This window comes from Carcharodon carcharias, chromosome 5 (assembly GCF_017639515.1).
Source record: "Carcharodon carcharias isolate sCarCar2 chromosome 5, sCarCar2.pri, whole genome shotgun sequence".
NCBI classification, from domain to species: domain Eukaryota; kingdom Metazoa; phylum Chordata; class Chondrichthyes; order Lamniformes; family Lamnidae; genus Carcharodon; species Carcharodon carcharias.
Genome location: NC_054471.1, coordinates 63829688 through 63848349, shown reverse-complemented (window position 1 = coordinate 63848349; position 18662 = coordinate 63829688).

Sequence of the window (18662 nt, the reverse complement as noted above, 5' to 3'; positions counted from 1 at the left end):
AGTAGCTGTGAAGGTACCTGTGGCCATTAACTTCTCTGTGCCTGCCTCCTTCCAGGCTGCAGAAGGCAATCTTTGTAACAGTTCCAGTATGCCATCACTGTTGTATAAGAGAGGAGACTGAGCTTTGTATTCCAACACAGCTGAAAACATCTCCTTCCTTACTGCCAGTGAGACACAAACAGAGTGGCACACAGATTCACAAGGATTCCAGATTTACCCGTGCTGCAGGATACCATTGACTGTTTACACATATGTCACTGTATGGCATCATTGGTCAACACTGCCCTAAACTGCAACCGTCTCAACTTTCAGCTGATGTGTAACTATATGCAACATATCACGTAGGACAATGCCCAGTATCCTGGCAGCAGTTATTTCACTTTCATTCTGCAGCAATTCACTATGCTATCTATGTTTGTGCCTCTGTGGCAAACCATAGGCTGGTTACTGGGCAACAAGGACTATCCTTTGATGGTGTGTCTTATGATTCATTACATGGACAGCATACAAACAACAAAAACCACACTGCAACATGAAATGTGATTGAACAGAACATTGGGGTGCTTTAGCAACACTTTTGCTGCCTGAACCACTCTGTAGGAGCCCTACGGCACTTGTCAGAGCGGAGGACAAGATGCATAGTGGTCTGCTGCATACTGCATAACCTCATCAAGGGAGCACATTTCTTGCCATATGGTGACCAGCTGGGAAGGAGAAGGAGGCAATCAACACAGCCCTTTTCCAGCTGGACTCTACAGAATCAACTCATCTGACTGTGAAACCAGTGAACGCAACCTAATTCTCCACCCGTCAACAGTCCCATATATGACCTTCTCTCTGTTATTGATCATCACAGTGTCCTCTTGACCACTATGTTGAAATAAAAGACACCACAAAACAAATATTCCAGAAGAAACTTAGAAATGAAATGATGCAGTAGTCCATTCAGAGGTTAACTTGTGCATTTCTTTATAATAAAAGCAAAAAACTGGGGATGCTGGAAATCCAAAACAAAAACATAAATACCTAGAAAAACTCAGCAGGTCTGGCAGCATCTGTGGAGAGGAGCACAGTTAATGTTTCGAGTCCACATGACTCTTCAACAGTTCTGTTGAAGAGTCATGCGGACTCGAAACGTTAACTGTGCTCCTCTCCACATTTCTTCATAATGTTGGTCTTTCAAGTGCCTTGTGTCCTAGTGGTCCTAAGCAGTCCTGCCCCTGTGCCTGCAACATGGTTGGTGAGGTACCGCAGATAGTCTTGGAGGGCAACCTCGAGCACCTCTGCCATCTCAGTGTGGGCAGCAGCAGACTGGACTTGTTGGCTGATGGACAACAAGGTCACTGCAGAATGGCAGAGGTGGGAGGACAAGTGATTTCTTCCTAAGAAAGAACAGCAGGTTTGCACTCCACAGAGCCACTGGAACTCTCCCATGTCAGAAACTCAGCAAGCTTAATAATGGGCCTAATCATCCGTGGTGTGGTATTTACCATCGGATTGCCATTCCGCTCCTATTTACTTACCTTGCACCAGAGCTCCATATTTCTTGCCTGAATTGGACCTCCTCAGAAATGTGGAGCACACGATCCCGGAGTTCTTCATTCATAGTTCAGGAGCATCAGGGGAAGTTAAGGCTTGCCCACTTCTTTACGGCACCGGCTGCCATATTCCAGTAAATTTAAATGCCCCAAAGGCACTTTGAGAAGTTAGGGAGAGAAGGTAAGTGTGTAAAGTAAATGGGTGACGGAGGAGCGTGACAGCTATATGGATGTGGGAGGTAAGGTGAGGTACGCTGGGGGGGTATTCAGGTGGTTGGGATGGCAGTCGGGTGGGTGGTTGGAAGGGTTGTGGGGGGGTTGGCATTTGGGCGGTGGTTGGGAGAGTAGTCGGGGGTGGAAGCAGTTGGGTCAATGGAGTAGTCAGGTGGTTGGTGAAGTAGTCAGGTTGTGGGGGGTGTAGTTGGGTGATCGGGAGGTCGGGGGCAGTCAGGAAGTCAGAGGGGTCTAGTTGGGGGGTGTTAGGGGGCTTGTCACGTATTCCAAGTAGGTAGTTGCGTGGTCCAGTGGGGCATCGGGGGTTCAGTAGTGCGTCTGAACTAGTCTTAATCCTTTTAACTTTTCCTGGGAACTATTCTGATAAGTGAGTCTGAACCATCCGAAGGATCCGACTTCAATTCAGAGTTTCAGTGGTTTCTAGGCACATTGGAAGTCCAAGCTTCCTGGGCAATTCCCATATCGTCAGTGCATGAGAGCCTCTGAGAGGTTCCCCAGCACATCTTGGGGGCTACCTCTAGGGTACAACCTTCCACAGAACGGAAGTCCTGGGCCAATGTTTTGAAGAACAGATAGCTGGACTATTGTGATGATCTGCCCTTTGAACACTGTGACCCTCAACCGTGATGGCAGCAGTCTGAGTGTCTACAGCAGTCTGAGTGTCTACAGCAGTCTGAGTGTCTACAGCAGTCTGAGTGTCCACAGCAATCTGAGTGTCCACAGCAGTCTGAGTGTCCACAGCAGTCTGAGTGTCCACAGCAGTCTGAGTGTCCACAGCAGTCTGAGTGTCCACAGCAGTCTGAGTGTCTACAGCAGTCTGAGTGTCCACAGCAGTCTGAGTGTCCACAGCAGTCTGAGTGTCCACAGCAGTCTGAGTGTCCACAGCAGTCTGAGTGTCTACAGCAGTCTGAGTGTCCACAGCAATCTGAGTGTCCACAGCAGTCTGAGTGTCCACAGCAGTCTGAGTGTCCACAGCAGTCTGAGTGTCCACAGCAGTCTGAGTGTCTACAGCAGTCTGAGTGTCTACAGCAGTCTGAGTGTCTACAGCAATCTGAACTCCACTACAGCACCCAGATGTTTATTACTTCTGCTTGTGCAATGGAAGCTAAAGCATGTCCATTTATGCTGCATCATAGATGGGCTCCAAGCTCTGGGCAAAGCCCTGTGCCAAGATGTGTGCCAAACTCCTCCATTGGCATTGACCACAGGCTTTCTGACAGGCCTGCCAATGTACCAAGCATTTCATTGCGTATATCCATCAATCTACTTCTATACGCTGCCTTATTAAACCTTTATTTGACTCCTCTACAGCAAAACAAATGTGCGACCTCGCCATGTGGCTCTACCCTTATGCCAACTGCAGCTCAGTCAGAACATTCCACATTCAAGTCCCATTCCAGAACATGAGCCCAAAAAGGAAGGTGGACACTCAAACGCAGCACTGAGGGAGTGCTGCATTTTGGAGACACTGTCCTTTAGAGGAGATTTTAAATGAAGTTGGTGGGGTTTGGCTTCTGGAGTAGATGTGATTGGTCTCTTGGCACCATTTTGAAAATGAGCAGGGGAGGGTATCCTGGCCAACAATAATTCCTCAATCAACGTCACAAAAATAAATGCAAATGTTTATTTTCTCTCTTGTTCCCAGTCCTGGCTGTAGGTCACTCATGCCCGGTGTCTCACCAAATGCAGGTTCCACCTCCAGGGTGCCCTCTAAAGTACACACAATGTCAGCATCTGAACCGATGGCTGTGAGTGTGAGAGTGAGTGACAGTGCATCTTCTTCATCACTGTTTTCCTGCTCTTCCATCTCTCTTTGAGATCACTGAGCATTTTTGGATGCTGCATCAAGGTCCTAGAGGCTGGAATGCTGGCATTGACCTTCATCTGCTCCCACTGCCTTTGCAAAATTTATCTAGAGGGCCTCCTGGCACCCTGCGGATAGATTGTTTCTCTCTCCCTCTTTACCTCTTCCAACAAGGCCTCCAGTGCAGCATCGGAAACCTTGGAACCCTCTATCTGCTGTGTTATGCTTTATTATGTTAAAATCGCTTTTAGAATGACTTCCAGTCCCTGCTTCAGCCACAATGCAAATCCTTGAGAAGTGGAACAGGTTGGCTTTATCTTGCAGTTGCTTCTCACGATTTTGTGCCACCTGCTGATGTGTGCAGTCACTCAACAGCACATTTAGCATTGGCTGCAAGCTTCAATCATTTAAATCAGCAGGGATTATCAAGTTTGCATGTTGCCTGCATTGGAAGCAATGGGTTTGAGGTAATTCCAAATTGGGTAGCACTCTCGCTTCTGAGTAAGAAAGATGTGGGTTCTGTTGTAATATGCCTTTAAAGGATTGTAACATTCCATCACTAGAATGGAAGTGTGTCATGTGATCCAGTCTCAGTCTCACTTTGGCCTATGAGCAGTGCACAGCACACACAGCTCTACTGCTAATGTTTTCAAGCTTTCTATGTATATATGTTCTAACGTGCCTAGTTTAAATAAATGAACTCACAATGTATTTATTCAATCTCTTATGAGTGTTTGATGCCTTTACACCAGGACTTGAGCACAAACATCACAGCTGGCACTGCTGTCCATAGCCGAGGTTGCGCTGCACTGTTAGATATTGGGTCTTTCAGAGGATCCAGGCCCTGTCTGTCCTCTCAATTGGGCATAAGTATCCCATGGCACCATTTTGAAGAACAGGCAAGTTTTTCCTGGTGTCCTGGCCAATGTTCATCCCTCAGTCAACATCACAAAAATAGATCATCTGGCCATTAACACATTACAGATTGTGGGAGCTTGCTGTGTGTAAATTGGCTGCCATGTTACATAATTACAACAATGCCTACACTTCTACAATACTTCATTGTCTGTAAAGCACTTTGAGATGTCTGGTGGTTGTGAAAGGCGCTATATAAATGCAAGTTTTTCTTTTCTTTTACTGTGACCCCTGTGCCCTGCTTTGGGCTCAATCCAATCTTATGACCATTATTTTCAAGTGTTTTATAGCATTTTTTTTTGTCCTTTTATGTTTTTTCTTACTGTGTCTATTTCATGAAGGGCGGTGGTGACATAATGGCATTGTCACTGGAATAGTAATCCAGATACCCAGTGTAATGCATAATGCTCTGGGGACCCAGGTCCCGATCCCATCACAGCAGTGGTGAAATTTGACTTCGATAAAATTTGGAATTAAAAGTCTGATGATGCCCATGAAACCAAAGTTGCTATCGCAAAAACCCATTGATTCACTAATGTCCTTTAGGGAAGGAAATCTGCCGTCCTTACCTGGTCTGGCCTACATGTGGCTTCAGATCCACAGCAATGTGTTTGGCTCTTGAAATGCCCTCTGAAATGGCCTTGCAAGCCACTCAGTTGTATCAAACCACTGCAAAGTTTAAAAGGAATGAAACCAGACGGAACACCCAACATCAAACTATGGACCAGAAATGACAATGGAAAGCACAGCCCTACCAACCCTGCAAAGTCCTCCTTACTAACATCTGGGGACTAGTGCCAAAATTGGAAGAGCTGTCTCACAGTCGAGTCAAGCAACAGCCTGACATACTCATGGAATCATACCCTAGTGGGCAAGATAAAGGAAAATCCCAAGGCATTTTATAAATATGTTAAAAGCGAGAGGATAACCAGGGAAAGAATAGGACCCGTTAAGGACCAAAGTAGCAATCTGTGCGTGGAGCTGGGGGACGTAGGGGAGGATTTAAATGATTACTTTTCATCTGTGTTCACTGTCGAGAAGGACGATGTAGGTGTAGAAATCAGGGAGGGAGACTGTGATATATCTGAACAAATTAGCGTTGAAAGGGAGGAGGTATTTGCAGTTTTAGCGGGCTTAAAAGTGGATAAATCCCCAGGCCCAGATGAGGTGTATCCCAGGCTGCTATGTGAGGCAAGGGAGGAGATTACAGGGGCTCTGACACTAATTTTCAAATCCTCCCTGGCCACAGGAGAGGTGCCAAAGGACTGGAGGACAGCAAATGTGGTACCATTATTCAAGAAGGGTAGTAGGGATAAACCAGATAATTACAGACCAGTGAGTCTAACATCAGTGGTAAGGAAACTGTTGGAAAAAATTCTCAGGGACAGGATTAATCTCCACTTGGAGAGGCAGGGATTAATCGGGGATGTTCAGCATGGCTTTGTCAGAGGGAGGTCATGTCTAACAAATTTGATTAAATTTTCTGAGGAGGTGACTAGTTGTGTAGATGAGGGTAGTGCAGATGATGTAGTCTACATGGACTTCAGTAAGGCTTTTGACAAGGTCCCGCAAGGGAGAATGGTCAAGAAGGTAAGAGCCCATGGGATCCAGGGCAATTTGGCAAACTGGATCCAAAATTGGCTTAGTGGCAGGAAGCAGAGGGTGATGGTTGAAGGTTGTTTTTGCAATTGGAAATCTGTAACGAGTGATGTACTGCAGGGATTGGTGCTGGGACCCTTGCTGTTTTTAGTGTACATTCATGATTTAGATGTGAATATAGGAGGTATGATCAGTAAGTTCGCAGATGACACGAAAATAGGTGGTGTCGTAAATAGTGAGGAGGAAAGCCTTAGATTACAGGACGATATTGAAGGGCTGTTAAGATGGGCAAAGCAATTGCAAATAGAATGGAATCCTGAGAAGTGCAAGGTGATGCATTTTGGGAGGACTAACATGGCAAGGGAATACACAATGAATGATAGGACCCTATGAAGTACAGAGGAGCAGAGGGACCTTGGTGTACATGTCCATAGATCCCTGAAGGCATCAGCACAGACAGTTAAGATGGTTAAGAAGGCATATGGGATACTTGCCTTTATTGGCTGAGGCATAGAATATAAGAGCAGGGAGGTTATGTTGGAGCTGTATAAAACTCTAGCTAGGTCACAGCTGGAGCACAGTGTGCAGTTCCGTTCACCACACTATAGGAATGATGTGATTGCTCTGGAGAGAGTGCAGATGTTGCCTAGGCTGAAGCGTTACACAATGAAGAGAGACTGGATAGGCTAGGGTTGTTTTCCTTAGAGCAGCAAAGGCTGATAGTTGTATACAAAATTATGAGGGGCGTAGATAGGGTAGATAGGAAGAACCTTTTCCCCTTCATGGTGGTGTCAATAACCAGCGGTATAAATTTAAGAGAAAGGGCAGGAGGCTTAGAGAGGATTTGAGGAAAACTTTTTTCACCCAGAAGGTGGTAGGAATCTGGAACACACTGCCTGAGGGGCTGTTAGAGGCAGGAACCCTCTCAACATTTAAGAAGTATTTAGATGAGCATTTGAAATACCATAGCATACAGGTCCAAGTGCTGGAAAATGGGATTATAATACATAGTTGCTTGATGGCCAGCACAGACACGATGGGCAGAAGGACCTGTTTTGGTGCTGTATAACTCTATATCTTTATGATCCTACGACAATGTCCCAGACTACCACCATCAGCATCCTTGGGTATATCCTGTTCGACCGGCAGGACAGACCAACCAGTGGTGGTGGCACTGTGGTATACAGTTGGGAGGGAATTTCCCTGGGTGTCCCCAACATCATCTCCAGTCCCCATGAAGTTTCATGGCATCAGGTCAAACAAGGGCTAGGAAACATCCTGCTGATTACAATGTACTGCAACCAACTCCCCCCCGCACCCACCCTCAACACCCCCCCTCAACTGATAATCAGTGCTCCTCCATGTTGAACAACACTAGGAGGAAGCACTGTGGGTGGAAAGGGCATTGAAGATACTTTGGGTGGGGGACTTCAATGTCCATCACCAAGAATGGCTCAGTAGCATGACCATGGACCGAGCTGGCTGAGTCCTAAAAGACATAGCTGCTAGACTGGCAGGTGGTGAGGAAACCAACAAGAGGGAAAGAAATTCCTGACCTCATCCTCACCAACCTGCCTGCTGCGGATGCACCTGTCCATGACAGTTTCAGTAGGAGTGACCACCGCAAAGCCATTGTTGAGACAAAGTCCCGCCTTCACATTGAGGATTCCTTCCATCGTGTTGTGTAGCACTACTAACGTGCTAAATGGGATAGATTTTCAACAGATCTAGCAACTCAAGACTGGGCAACCATGTTGCACGGTGGACCATCAGCAGCAGCAGAATTGTACTCAAGCACAATCTGTAACCTCATGGCCCGGCATATCCATTCTACCATTACCACCAATCCAGGGGGTCAACTCTGGTTCAATGAAGAGTACAGGAAGGCATGCCAGGAGCAGCACCAGGCATAATTAATAATTTGGTGTCAACCTGATGAAGCTATAACACTTGCGTACAAAACAACATAAGCAGCAAGTGAAATACGGAGCTAAGTGATTCCACAACCAACGGATCAGATCTAAGCTCTGCAGTCCTGCCACATCCAGTTATGAATGGTGGTGGACAATTAAACAACTCACTGGAGGCGGTGGCTCCATAAATATCCCCATCCTCAATGATGGGGCAACCAGCATTTCAGTGCAAAAGATAAGGATGAAGCATTTACAACGATCTTCAGCCAGAAGTGCCAATTGGATAATTCATCTCGGCCTCCTCCGGAGGTCCACAGCATCACAGATGCCAGTCTTCAGCCAATCCGATTCGCTCCACGTGATATCAAGAAATGGCTGAAGGCACTGGATACTGCAAAGGCTGTGGGCCCTGACAACATTCCAGCAATGGTAGTGCAGACTTGTGCTCCAGAACTTGCTGTACCCCTAGCCAAGCTGTTCAAGTGCAGCTGCAACACTGGCATCTACCCAACTATGTGGAAAATTGCCCAGGTATGTCCTGTACACTAAAATCAGGACAAATCAACCCAGCAATTACCACCCCAACTGTCTATTCTTGATCATCAGTAAAATGATGGAAGGGGTCATCAACAGTGTTATCAAGTGGCACTTGCTTAGTAATAAACTGATGCTCAGTTTGGGTTCCGCCAGGGCCATTCAGCTCCTGACTTCATTACAGCCTTGGTTCAAACATGGACAAAGGAGCTGAATTCCAGAGGTGAGGTGAGAGTGACTGCCCTTGACGTCAAGGCAGCATTTGACAGAGTGTGGCATCAAGGAGCCCTAGCAAAACTGGAGTCAATGGGAATCAGGGGGGAATTTCTCTGCTGGTTGAAGTCATACCCAGCACAAAGGAAGACAGTTGTGGCTGTTGGAGGCCAATCATCTCAGTTCCAGGACATTGTGCAGGACTTCCTCAGGGTAGAGTCCTAGGCCCAACCATCTTCAGCTGCTTCATCAATGAACTTCCTTCCATCCTAAGGCCAGAAGTGGGGATGTTCACTGATGATTGCACAATGGTCAGCACCATTCGCAACTCCTACTAAAGCAGTCCAAGTCCAAATGCAGCAGGACCTGGACAATATCTAGGTTTGGGCTGACAAGTGGAAAGTAACATTCATGCCACACTAGTGCCAGCCAATGACCATCTCCAACAAGCGAGAATCTAACCATCACCCCTTGACATTCAATGGCATTATCATTGCTACATTCTCCACTATCAACATCCTGGGGGTTACCATTAACCAGAAACTGAACTGGACTAGCCATATAAATACTGTGGCTACAAAAGCTCCTCCATGTTGAACAACACTAGGAGGAAGCACTGAGGGTGGCAAGGGCATAGAAGATACTCTGGGTGGGGGACTTCAATGTCCATCACCAAGAGTGGCTCGGTAGCATCTCTACGGACTGAGCTGGTTGAGTCCTAAAGGACATAACTGCTAGACTGGCAGGTGGTGAGGGAACCAACAAGAGGGAAAAAAATTCCTGACCTCATCCTCAACAATCTGCCTGCTGCACTCTTCATTGAACCAGGGTTGACCCCCTGGATTGGTGGTAATGGTAGAATGGATATGCCAGACCATGTGGTTACAGATTGTGTTTGATTACAATTCTGCTGGTGCTGATGGTCAACCGCACAACATGGTTGCCCAGTCTTGAGTTGCTTGATCTGTTCAAAATCTATTCCATTTAGCATGGTGGTAATGCTACACAACACGATGCAGAGTATCCTTGATGTGAAGATGGGACTTCATCTCAATAACGACTGTGCGGTGGTCACTCCTACTGAAACTGTCAGAGGTAGGAATCCTGCGATGAATAACTCACTTCCTGACTCCTCAAAGCCTGTCCACCATCTACAAGGCAAAGTCAGGAGTGTGATGGAATACTCTCCGCTTGCCTGGATGAGTGCAGCTCCAACAACAACACTATCCAGGACAAAGCAGCCCACTTGATTGGCACCCCATCCACAAACATTCACTCCCTCCACACCAATGTACAGTGGCAGCAGTGTGTACCATCTACAAGATACAGGAACTCACCGAGGTTCCTTAGATAGCACCTTCCAAACCCATGACGATTACCACCTAGAAGGACAAAAGCAGCAGACACATGAGAACACCTGCACCACCTGGAAGCTCCTCTCCAAGCCGCTGAACATCCTGACTTGGCAATATATCGTCATTCCTTCACTGCAATTGGGTCAAAATTCTGAATTCCCTCCCTAACAGCACTGTGGGTGTACCTACACCACATGGACTGCAGGGGTTCAGGAAGGCAGCTCACCACCACCTTCTCAAGGGCAGCCAAGGTTGGGCAATAAATACTGGACTAGCCAGCGACATCCACATCCCATGAATGATTAAAAAAATAATTCCTTTATGTTTAAATTTTTTTAACAAAATCACATTGGAACCTGTTACAATGAAAAGAGAAACCTTTCCACAATTGCATTTTCTTAAATGGTGGTTGGGTTTTTGCAATCTGAGAAGAAGCAATTGAACCAGCACGAGCGATTGCTGAGTTCAAAGCAAAAGCAGGTTACAGAAAAAACAACTTAAGCTTACTATCGCTTCAATCGTTCATCCTGGTTCAAAAATCACTATATCACAAAACTGACCAGGCCTCGGGTCGAAATAGCAGAGATGACAACATTGCTTCTTTTTTGGGAGAGATCATCAAATTGTTTTGTTTTTTTTAATCAACGCCCAGGCACCAATATTGTTCATAAAAGCGATTAAAATTCCCCAGAGAATTATGCAGTGATAGCAAAATCAAGTTCTGCACTATTCCTATCAAAATCATTGACTGTTCTTAAAACTTTTTCAATAATAATCTTAACTTAATTTAAATCAATTAATGAGATCAATGCTCTTAAGGCCAGGCACGTAGCAGTGCAAGGTATTCTTATCATTCAATCTTCAGTTTCACTCTGATCACAGTCACTCATTGATGAGGCTGTTTAAAATACACCGTCGCATTGATTCACAGGAAATTTTATGTTTGAGATTGTTCAAATGAGGCAGAAGGATACTTAGAGCATAGATTCAAATCAGAGAAAGAGTAGAATTTCAAGCACATTTTGAAAATTTCCAGATTGTGCCCAGGATTGAAAATCGAACCATACCATGTTTAAAAGTATGTAAATGATAGTTTAATAGATTAAAACTTTAACTTTCATTCCATCACTCAAGAAAAAAAGCGACTTAAAGAAGATATGCGACGCATGCTCCATGCTTTCCTCAAGCCCTGAGTGGTTACGCTGACTCCCACTTGCTTTGTGTGGTTTTATGTTGTTAAGATTCTCAGGGAATTTTGTTAAAAGTTGCCATTGGCAAGAAGGTTCTCAAAACCGGTGTACATCAGATCGAGGAAATTCCAGTTCATCTGCTTTTTGAGAGAGCAGTAGTGTGCCAATTTTTCTGTTCAAAATGAAATGTTGCATTGGGTCTAGCCATACAGAACCTTGTACAATTAGGATGCTAAATTAGCTTCGTAACATGTATATGGGGTATAACGCTTAATGTGCTAGGGGTTAATCCCATTGATCTTTAGCCACTGTAAAAAAGATAATTTTGTTCGAGGTATATTAGGCATGGTTAAACGATTTTGACTACAATTTAAGGATTATGGGCTGCACCGATTGTGAAATCTGAAGAAGAAAGAAAACACTTATTTATACAAGATCTTATCATGTTATCAAAATGCTTCATACAAATAATTACTCTTTGAAGTGCAATGACACTGCAGCCATTCTGTGCCAGCGACATCACACAAAAAGCAATGGGATGAATGACAAAGTTAATGTGCTATTTAGTGGTATTGATTGAGGGAGGATTGCCAGCCAGTACACCGGGAGAACCCATATGAGAAAAGCATCATGGGATCTTTAAAGTCCATCTGAACATCTCCATTTAACAATGCAACCAAATGACTGCACTTCTCGCTTAGTATAGTCCTTACATCATGGAGGTGATTCTGTGTTCAAATGCTTCCAATAAGGATACTTTTCTGGAAATTGCAGTTTGTAGCCCATGATTATCCATCTATCAGTTTCCCAAGATCCACATCCTGCTAGAGTTTCTTTCAGTCCTGATGAGACTAAATTCCAGGTGGGGCTCAGCCATACATAACTACTTGCCTAATTGCTGAGAGCTTTGTCAACAGAGACAAATTGTCATTGCATATCAATGCCCATGATATGGGAAAACACATTTAACCAAGTGTAAACTGGTCCAACCAGGCCACACGTTTGTACATCATCTTGAGTCTTGAGTATCCTGCAGCAAGGTTTAAAGCCTGAAATGTATATAATGTTGGGGTAGCAATACATCTGGAAGGACCTGAGAGCAGAATCTGCTAGCAAATTTTTGACACTGCGTTTGGTGCATTTTTCAGAACTCTGTGGCAGTGTTTATTATATTCCCTGGAAATGTTAAAAGTGGGTAGGCCTAAGTTGAGGGAGGTCTTGTGAGACCATGGGTAGTATCCTTGCCTCTGAGCCAGTAGCCCCAATTTTGAGTCTTCCTGAAGGTCTTGATGGCCACAGAAGGTGTGTTCATAAAGTGGCCAAACAGACGTATACGTGTGCTTTGTCTGTCTCATGTGTATCTAGGAGGGCCGAGGTTACAAAGCCATTGCAGCTGCTTGTTCTCACCTGACAGGGACTTGCAATCAATGCCATTCAGGAGCTGTCACCATTTTGGGAGCTTCAAGATTGGGTGTAGAAAATTTTCCTTTCAACCTGGTGTACAACTTCTACAGGATACTTAAGAATTTGGTGAGTGAGGGAAAAGGTGCTGTTCGAGGGGAGCGATTCGAGAGAAGTGAGCAAGACTCAGCAAGCTCAGGGTTGAGGTCTTGAGGCATTAATTAGGTGAGTAGGTGGGCGATAGGCTAATGAGTTTTGCAAATTTCTTTTTCTAAACAAGGGCAGTAGTTTAATATAGGACCAAGAAGATATAAGTACGGTATTCAATTTATTGCTTAACCAGTTAAACTCCTTAATGTAATTACAAATAATTGGTGCGTGATTTTAAAAATTGAAACCCTAATTAGTTAAATAAAATACCACAAAAATGGCAGGGTAAGTGATATGTTGCAGCTATAGCATATCTGGATACCAGTGTGATCCACAGCAACCACATCTGCAGTGGCTGCAGCTTAAGAAACTTCAGCTCAGAGTTCACAACCTGGAATCTGAGCTTCAGGCACTGCAATGAATCGAGGAGGGAGAAAATTATTATCTGAAAATTTTGAAGGAATGTACAGGGCTGTGGGGAGAAAGCAGGGAGAAATTTTGCCCCAGGAGGCAGTCCTTAGGTTGAGTACTTCAGGTTTGGTCCGTGTGACTACAACTAAGGCAAGTATGGGGATCCAGAAGGTAGCACCGGAGGAGCCTCAGCCCTTGCACCTGTCGAAAAGGTATGACGTTCTTGAAGCTTGTATGGACAAGAGCAGGGACTGCAGGGAGGATGGGCAAAGTGAAAACAGTATTGTAGTACAGGGGACATTAAAGTGGTGGGAATTAAAAGGAATGTTGTTGTAGGGGGGCAATATATACACTGTACTCTGCAGCCAAGACCATGTGTCCTGAAGGCTGTGTCACCTGCCCAATGTCAGGATAAAGGACATCTCCTTGGGGCTGGAGAAGCATTTGCAGTGGGAGGGGAGGGATCTCATTGTCATGGTCCATGTGGGTAGCAACAACAAAGAAAGGACAAAAAGAGAGGTTCTGTTCATAGAATCATGGGCCAGAAATTTCCCACCGTTGTCGGGGGTGGGGAGGGGTGTTGGGTTGTGTGGGGGTGGGCGCGAACTACGCCGCCATTTTAGGTGGCAGACCAATTAAGGCCCGCCCATTGTGACGCACGCTCGGAAGTGTCGAGGTATCTCAGGGAGATTTGTTTCAGTGTTAAACTTTTAAATAAAGGTTTTTAAAACATGTCCCCTCATGTGACACTATCACATGAGCAGGGACATGTCAAAGAATAAATGTATAAAATTTTATTAGATTTTAAAACTCTTCATGGAACCTCATCCCGTCTGTGGATGAGGTTTCATGAAAAATGCGAAGGCCGCCTGGGCTCTTCGCTTGCCCGCTAACCTTAAGGTTGGACAGGCAGCTCAGTAAATTGAGTTACTTAGGTTTTAAATGGCCTTAATAGGCCTTTGACAGTTTGGCAGGTGCGCAGCCGACTTGGCTGCACACCTGCTGAACTGAAAATTTAAATGACATGCGACCACCGCCCCACCACCCCCCCCCCCCCCCCCCCCCCCCCCCCCCCCCCCCGCCCCCACTACCCACCCCACACTTGCCGACGAGAAAATGCTGCCCGTGGAATGGTTACAGCACAGAAGAAGAAAATCATGCTTGTGCTGCCTCTATGAAGGAGCAATTCACCTAGTGCCACTCCCCTGCTTTCTCCCCACAGCCCTGTACATTCCTCCAAAATTTTCTGATATTAATTTAATTTAGTCTTGAATGCTTCGATTGAACCTACCTCTAACACACGCTCAGGCAGGGCATTCCAGATCCTAGTCACTCAGTGCGTAAAAAAGCTTTACCTCTTGTTGCCATTGCTTTTATTTGCCAATTAATGTAATAAGTGCCCTCTGGCTCTCGATCCTTCCACCAATGGGATAAGTTTCTATCTATCTGCTCTGTCCCGAACCCTCATGCTTCTTAATTCTGCTATCAAATTTCCTCAGCTTCTTCTTCTCCAAGGAAAACATTACTAACTTCTATGTAATCTTTCTATGTAATTGAAGGTTCTCATCCCTGGAAGCATTCTCGTGAACCTTTTCAGCACCCTCTCTAATGCCTTCACATCCTTCCTAAAGTGCGGTGCCCAGAACTGGTTGCAATACTCCAGGTAAGGCCAAACCAGTGTTTTACACAAGTTTAACATAATTTCTAAGATAAGAGCAACATACTGCAGATGCTGGAAATCTGAAACAAAAAGAGAAAATGCTGGAATTTTTCCAGCATTTTCTGTTTTTGTTTAACATATCTTCCTTGCATTTGTACTTTATGCTCCGATTGATAAACCCAAGATGCTGCCTGCTTTATTATCTGCTCTCTCAACCTGTGCTGCCACCTTCAACATATATGCTCAGGTCCCTCTGCTGCTGAGCCCCCTTTAGGATTGTATCCTTTATTTTATATTATTTTTCCACGTTCTTCCTACCAAAATGAATCACTTCACACTTCTGTCATTAAATTTCATCTGCCACTTGTCCGCTCATTCCAGCAATCTGTCTGTGCCCTTTTGAAGTTCTACACTATATTCACAGTTCACAATTCTTCCAAGCTTTATATCATCCTCAAGTTTGGAAATTGTGCTCTATACACCAAGGTCTAAGTCATTAATGTATATCAGGAAGAGCAGGGGTCCTAATACCAGCCCCTGGGGAACTCCATGATAAACAAGCCTTCCTCCAGTCTGAAAAACAACTATTAACCACCACTCTCTGTTTCCTGTCACTCAGCCAATTTCGTATCCCATGTTGCTACTGTCCCTTTTATTCCATGAGCTCTAATGTCACTCACAAGTCTGTTGTGTGGCACTTTATCAAATGCCTTTTGGAAGTCCATGTACACCACATTAACAGCATTATCCTCATCAATCCTCTCCATTACCTCATCAAAAAACTCAAGCAAGTTAGTTAAACAGGATTTGCCCTTAACAAATCTGTGCTGGCTTTCCTTAATTAACCTGCATTTGCTGAAGGGACTATTAATTTTGTTGAATGATCATATCTAGAAGCTTCCCACCACTGAGGTTAAATTGACTTGCCTTTAGTTGCTGGGCTTATCTTTACACCCTTTTTTGAACAAGGGTGTAACATTTCCAATCATCCAATCCTCACCCCTGACTCCAAGGGAGTCCCTGTTAAGGGAATGTGAGCAGCTAGGGGCAACTGAGCCACCTGACTACAGGCAAATTGGCATAAGGTAAAAAAGATCAGAGAGCGGAATGCTTGGCTCAAAGATTGGTGTGGGAGAAATTAGTTTCAATTCATGGGCCACTGGCACCAATACTAGGGAGAAAGGGTGCCATTCCATTGGTACAGGTACCATGGCTAATCAAATGACTCCAGCTACAGAGGGGCTTTAAACTGAACAGTGGGGACTGGATGGTAAGGGTTCAGGTGAGAGGAAATTTAGAAAATTAAAGAGAAAGGATAAGGCAATAGTGGTGGCATTATAGTTCACTCAGGGAGTCCAAGTTGCTGTGGCAGCATGTACTTTTATATACATGTTGTAGTCTGGAGATATGGATAGTGATGGTAGAGGCTCCAACTTTCTTTCCTTCATATGGCTGACAGAAATCTCTCCCATTCTTACTGCCAGCCATTGACATGTGTTGGAAGGATTAGCAGATTAATACTCAACTTGTTCAGCCGCCTTATGAACACACCTTCTTCAGCCATCAAGTTCTGGGATGGGACTCAAATCCAGAGCTTCTAGCTCAGAGGCAGGGATGCTACCCATTGTGCCACAAAACCTCCTGAAGGCAATACTGCAAGGTAGCAATATGGGCAATTATAATCTGTGACAGGGAGGGACAGATCATACAAACATAAGTGTGTGGCAGCAAATAGGATCAGAGTAGGGAAAATGGTAAGAACAAAAAGACAGAATTAAAGGCTCTTTATTGGAATGCACAACGGATTCATAACAAGGTAGACTAATTTATGGCGCAAATGGAAATAAATAGGTATGATATGATTGCCATTACTGAGACATGGTTACAAGGTAACCAAGGTTGGGAACTAAATATTCAAGTATTTTTGACATTTCAAAATGGTAGGAAGAAAGGGGTGGCACTGTTATTAAAAATGAGATCAGCACAATAATAAGAAATGACCTTGGAAGATCAAGATGTAGAATCAGTTTGAGTGGAGATAAGAAATAGCATGGGAAAGAAATGTCTTGTGCGAGTAGTCTACAGATCCTAACAGGAGCTGCACTCTAGGATACAGTATAAATCAAGAAGTAATAAGGGCATGTATAAAAGGTATTGCAATAATTGTGGGTGATTTTAATCTTCATATCGATTGGACATATTAAACTAGCATAGGTAAAAAAAAGGTAACCTTGACAGCGAGTTCATTGAGTGTATTCAGCACAGTTTCTTAAAACAAGATGTTCTGGAATGAACCAGGGAACAAGCAATTTTAAACCTTATCAATTTGTAAATGATAGTGAAAGATCTTCTAGGTAATAGTGATCATAACATAATAGAATGTCACTTTAAGTTTGAGGGTGAGAAACTCAGGTCTGTAGCTAGTGTCATAAACTTATATCAAGGCAATTACAAAGGTATGAAGACAGAGTTGGCTGGCAAAATATGTTAAAGGCAAAATGGTAGATAAGCAGTGGTAGACATTTAAAGAGATATTTCATAACTCTCATCAAAGATATATTCCATTGATAAAGAAAGACTCTCAGTGAAGGATGAACCATCTGTGGCTAACTCAGAAAGTTAGGGATGGAATCACTTTAAAAGAAAAGGTCTATCCCTGGACCTGATGATACGCATTCTATAGTCTTTAAAGAAGTGCCTGCATAGATAATGGATACATTGGTTGTAATTTACCAAAATTCTCCAGGCTCTGGAAAGACCATAAAGCCATAAGACCGTAAGACATAGGAGCAGAAATTAGGCCATTCAGCCAATCGAGTCTACTCCATCATTCAATCATGGCTGATAAGTTTCTCAACCCCATTCTCCCGCCTTCTCCCCATAACCTTTGATCCCCTTACCAAGCAAGAACCTATCTATCTCGGTCTTAAATACACTCGATGACCTGGTCTCCACAGCCTTCTGTGGCAATGAATTCAATAGGTTCACCACTCTCTGGCTAAAGAAGTTTCTCCTCATCTCTGTTCTAAAAGGTTTTCCCTTTACTCTGAGGCTGTGCCCTTGGGTCCTAATCTTTCCTACTAATGGAAACATCTTCCCCACATCCACTCTATCCAAACCTTTCAGTGTTCTGTGAGTTTCAATCAGATCCCCCCTCATCCTTCTAAACTCCATCGAGTACAGACCCAGAGTCCTCAAACATTTCTCATATGTTAAGCCTTTCATTCCTGGGATCGTTCTCCTGAATCTCCTCTGGACCCTCTCCAGGGCCAGAACATCCTTCCTGAGATATGGGGCCCAAAATTGCTCACAATATTCTAAATGTGGTCTGACCAGAGCCTTATAAAGCCTCAGCAGCACATCCCTGCTTTTATTTTCTAGTCCTCTCGAAATAAATGCCAACATTGCATTTGCCTTCCTAACTACCGACTCAACCTGCAAGTTAACCTTAAGAGAATCCTGGACTAGGACTTCCAAGTCCCTTTGCACTCCAGATTTCTGAATTCTCTCCCCATTCAGAAAATAGTCTATGCCTCTATTCTTCCTACCAAAGTGCATGACCTCACACTTACCCACGTTGTATTCCATCTGCCACTTCTTTGCCCATTCTCCTAACCTGTCCAAATCCTTCTGCAGCCTCCCCACCTCCTCAATACTACCTGTCCCTCCACCTATCTTTGTATCATCTGCAAACTTAGCCAGGATGACCTCAATTCCTTCATCTAGATCATTAATCTATAAAGTG